The sequence below is a fragment of the Tamandua tetradactyla genome, chromosome 4 (assembly GCF_023851605.1).
Source record: "Tamandua tetradactyla isolate mTamTet1 chromosome 4, mTamTet1.pri, whole genome shotgun sequence".
Classification (NCBI taxonomy): Eukaryota; Metazoa; Chordata; class Mammalia; order Pilosa; family Myrmecophagidae; genus Tamandua; species Tamandua tetradactyla.
Window position 1 is genome coordinate 62,263,485 of NC_135330.1, and position 4,492 is coordinate 62,267,976.

Sequence of the window (4,492 nt, forward strand, 5' to 3'; positions counted from 1 at the left end):
CGGGGAATCGAACCCGGGTATCCCGCATGGCAGGCGAGAACTCTGCCACTGAGCCCAGTTGCACTCTTTTGTAATTACATATTTTTAAAATGAAAGAATATATATAACAACAAACACACACAAACATTCTTAACATATCATTCCGTTCCACATATATAATCAGTAATTCACAATATCATCACATAGTTGCATATTCATCATCATGATCATTTCTTAGAACATTTGCCATCAATTCAGAAAAAGAAATTTAAAAAAACAGAAAAAAATTCATATATGCCATACCCCTTACCCCTCCCTTTCATTGATCACTAGCATTTCAATCTACTAAATTTGTTTTAACATTTGTTCCCTCTATTTATTTTTATGCTGCATGTTTTACTCGTCTGTTGATAAGATAGATAAAAGGAGCATCAGACACAAGGTTTTCACAATCACACAGTCACGTTGCGAAAGCTATATTATTACACAATCATCTTCAAGAAACATGGCTACTGGAACACAGCTCTATATTTTCAGGCAGTTTCCTCCAACCTCTCCAGTACATCTTGACTAACAAGGTGATATCTACTTAATGCATAAGAATAACCTCCAGGATAACATCGCGACTCTGTTTGGAGTTTCTCAGCCGTCGACACTTTATTTTGTCTCATTTCGCTCTTCCCCCTTTAGGACGAGAAGGTTTTCTCAATCCCTTGATGCTGAGTCTCAGCTTATTCTAGGATTTCTGTCCCACGTTGCCAGGAAGGTCCACATCCCTGGGAGTCATGTCCCACGTAGACGGGGGAGGGTAGTGAGTTTGCTTGTTGTGTTGACTGGAGAGAGAGGCCATATCTGAGCAACAAATGTAATTACATACTTTTAATTAAATACTATCTAAGATGAAATTTGAGCACAAAAATGAAAAAGGGTTTCTATGAAAATTAGCTTAAATACTTTGGAAAGAGCCAGTAATAGCAAATTTATTTTAAAAACAATAATAAACGTTTTATTTATTTATTAAAATCTATTTGTGTGTGATTGAGTTGTAAAAGATTGGCTAGCAGGATGGGGATCCTAGAAGAGAATCAGAAAAATTCCAAGAATTCTCCATTCAGGTTGCTACCTAAATGTTTTTAAGGCTTTGGGTAAAATAGAAAGCTTAACTGATGCTTTACTGGTGTGACTAATGAGAGAAAGACAAAATGTAAAATAGGGGATCCATACTCACACAAAATTGTCATGGGCTCACACCAAAAAATTAACAAATGTCCACTTATAATTTTCAAGGTAAAGTAGGTAGGTAATATTTAAGGTAGGTGATATGGTGCGTGACTCCCACTTGAATATGGTATGTGGGTGGCAGCCTGTGCTCATTGAGCCTAACAAGAGAAGAGGCTACAGCACATGCCAAAAGCTAATTAGAAAATCAATGAACCCCGGTCTAACTGACAATGCTAATCATCTCTTTGAACTGATGTGTCCTAGCTGTGTTAGAATCATTAGAGCCTGTCAGAGATGGGTCTTAAGATTTCCACTAGGAAGCAGGCCTCTTTACTCAACAGGCCTGCACTTAATCAATACTTTCATATCATGACTCCATGACCTTGACTCCAGTTAACAAATGCTATGCTTCATAATGGACTTCATGACTGCTCACTTCCAGACAGTTCTCCCTGCCATGAGGCTCTCTCCTTCTTGGCCCTTCACCGCACAGGTATATCCTGTGCCTGCAGCTGAGTAGTAGAGTATTGTTGGAAGGAAACCGCACATGTGAGCTTGAGCTCAACTCTCCAACTAGAACCCAATATTTTCTGGTGAGTCCATTATAGCTTTTTTTCTGGAGAAAACTTTTCCACTACAGAGGATGACTGATACTGTCTTTCTTTCTTCAAACCCATCATACACATTTTATTGAGAAAACGGAAATCACCTGACATGCATTCCTTCATCTTTGCTAATCTGCCGCTTCTGCCATTCTTCTTCCCTCCTGATGTAATCACGAAAGCGCCAAGAAGGAAGGGAGGATGCCTGTTTTGTCCTCAACACCTAGCACAGTGCCTGGCACATAGGGGGCTCTCGAAACTTGACAACGAATGAATGAGTCCTCTACCCTTTGCTGATTTATCAGGTCACTATTTATTGTTCATAACCTTTGGAGGAGAGGGGTATGTTTCCATCACATCAACCTCAGGATCTGAGATAAATAAAAATTAAGTCACAGAAGCTGTCCTGAGGCCACTGTTCCAGAGTCATCTCCAGTTCTGTTTTCATCTGTCACTCATGTTTGTGTGTCTTCTCCTGGAAGGTTATACACTACCTGTCTGACTCCTTAGCAAGTAGCAGCACACTGCTTAGTGCATAGGTAGTTCCCAATAAAAGGGTACTGAATTGCCAAATGTCCCCAAACCTAAAAGTCATTTCGCATTCCCTCCTTTGCCTCTTCTCCCACATACAATCCATCAACAGACCTCTTCAGTCTTTACCCCTATAGCAGGCTTTGGCAAACTTGTTCTGTAAAAGGTCAGATAGTGAATATTGTGGGAGTGCAGCCGTAGGGTTTCCATTGCAGCCCACCATTATGGCACAAAAGCAATCAAAGACACCACACAATCTATTTACTATTTACTATTCACTATTTACTAAAACAGGCACTGACAGAACTTGGCCTGGTTTGCAGACCCCTGCCCTACAGTATAACTCAGAATATTGTTTGCTGAAATAATAATTGTGGGGAAAAGAATCATCCTTGGTGTCACCTATCCTCTTTCAGGGGTGACATGCTCATGTGCATACGTTTATGTATGAAAGGGAACCTACCTTCACTAGGTCAACAAATATCTTCTCCTGGCTCTATGGTAAGCTCTCACATCATCCTTCTTTCTCGACGGGCTCAAGCATCCCGGACACAAAAGCTGGTTTTCTGCACTGCCGCTTATTAACTGGGTGACCTTGTACAGTTTCCTTAACCATTAAGAAGCTCTTCTGCATCTTTCGTAAAGTTAGAGTACTATTGCTACTGACCTCGTGGTGTTGTGCTAAGGGTTAAATCTGATTAGAATGCTTAGAACAGTGCCTGACATACAGCGAGGCCTCAACAGTTTTTTATTACAGTTTGTTGCTGACATTGTCATTGCAGACTGCTGCGTATCTCCATATACAAACGCAGCATGGCTTTCATGGTCAAGGGCATGGACATCTGAGTCAGTCTGCTAAGGTTTGAAACCGAGCTCTACCACTATTAGCTGGGTTTTGTTTTGGGGGAAGTCTATTACTTTCTCTGTGCCTCAGTTTACCTACCTTGCAAGACAGTTATGAGGGTTAAGTGAGTTATATGTAAAGTGCTTAGAAGAGTGCTGGGTATATGCTAAAAAAGTGTCTGCTATCTTCGTCGTCCTCGTTGTCACCATTATCAGCATCAATCTTCAAGGCCAGGGCCGAGTCCCAGAACCCCCCTGCTTTCCGTAGCCCTGGGATTGAGGCACCATGCTTGTTGCTCAGTCTGTAGCGCCCCAGCAGAAAGAGTGAGTGGGCGCTCCTCTCTACTTGCACAGCATCTCAACCCCATCAAAACATTTCAACTCCCTACCTCCTGCCCAGCAGGATGCAAAAGCTTCTGCCATTCTCCTTTTCATCCCCTGGAAAGCATCTTTCCCTTTCCTGCCTGCTTTAAATCTGTTGGAGAGAGGTACCTTCTCACCCTAGGCTCCTGTTCTAGTTTGCTAGCTGCTGGAATGCAATATACCAGAAATGGAATGGCTTTTAACAAGGGGAATTTAATGAGTTGCTAGTTTACAGTTCTAAGGCCGAGAATTAAAACAAGTCTATAGAAAAGTCCAATCAAAGACATCCAGGGAAAGATACCTTGGTTCAAGAAGGCCGATGAAGTTCAGGGTTTCTCTCTCATCTGGAAAGGCACATGGTGAACGCAGTCAGGGCTTCTCTCTCAGTTGGAAGGGCACATGGCGAATATGGCATCATCTGCTAGCTTACTCTCCTGGCTTCTGGTTTCATGAAGCTCCCCGGGAGGCGTTTTCCTTCTTCATCTCCAATGGACTCTCCACTTTGTGGTGCTGCAGCATTCTCTGCTCTCTCTGAGTCTCTCATTCTCCAAAATGTTTCCTCTTTTATAGGACTTCAGAAACTAATCAAGACCCACTCAAATGGGTGGAGACATGTCATCCCCTAATCCAGTTTAACAACTGTTCTTAACTAAATCTCATCAACCAGGGAGATGATCTCATTACAGTTTCAAATATACAGTACTGAATAGGGATTATTCTACCTTTTAGAAATGGGATTTATATCAAAACATGGCTTTTCTTAGGGGGCATACTTCCTTTCAAACTAGCACAGCTCCTCTCCTCCCCTCACCCCTTCTCCCTGGGGATATTTGTGTCCCTGGTATTTATTTAGCTCCTATAATCAGGCTGCTTATGATGTGGTGATTGGAGTCATACAGACAGGGTAAGAATAGAACTCACAGTCATTAGTTTCCTTAGAGACCTCACTCACT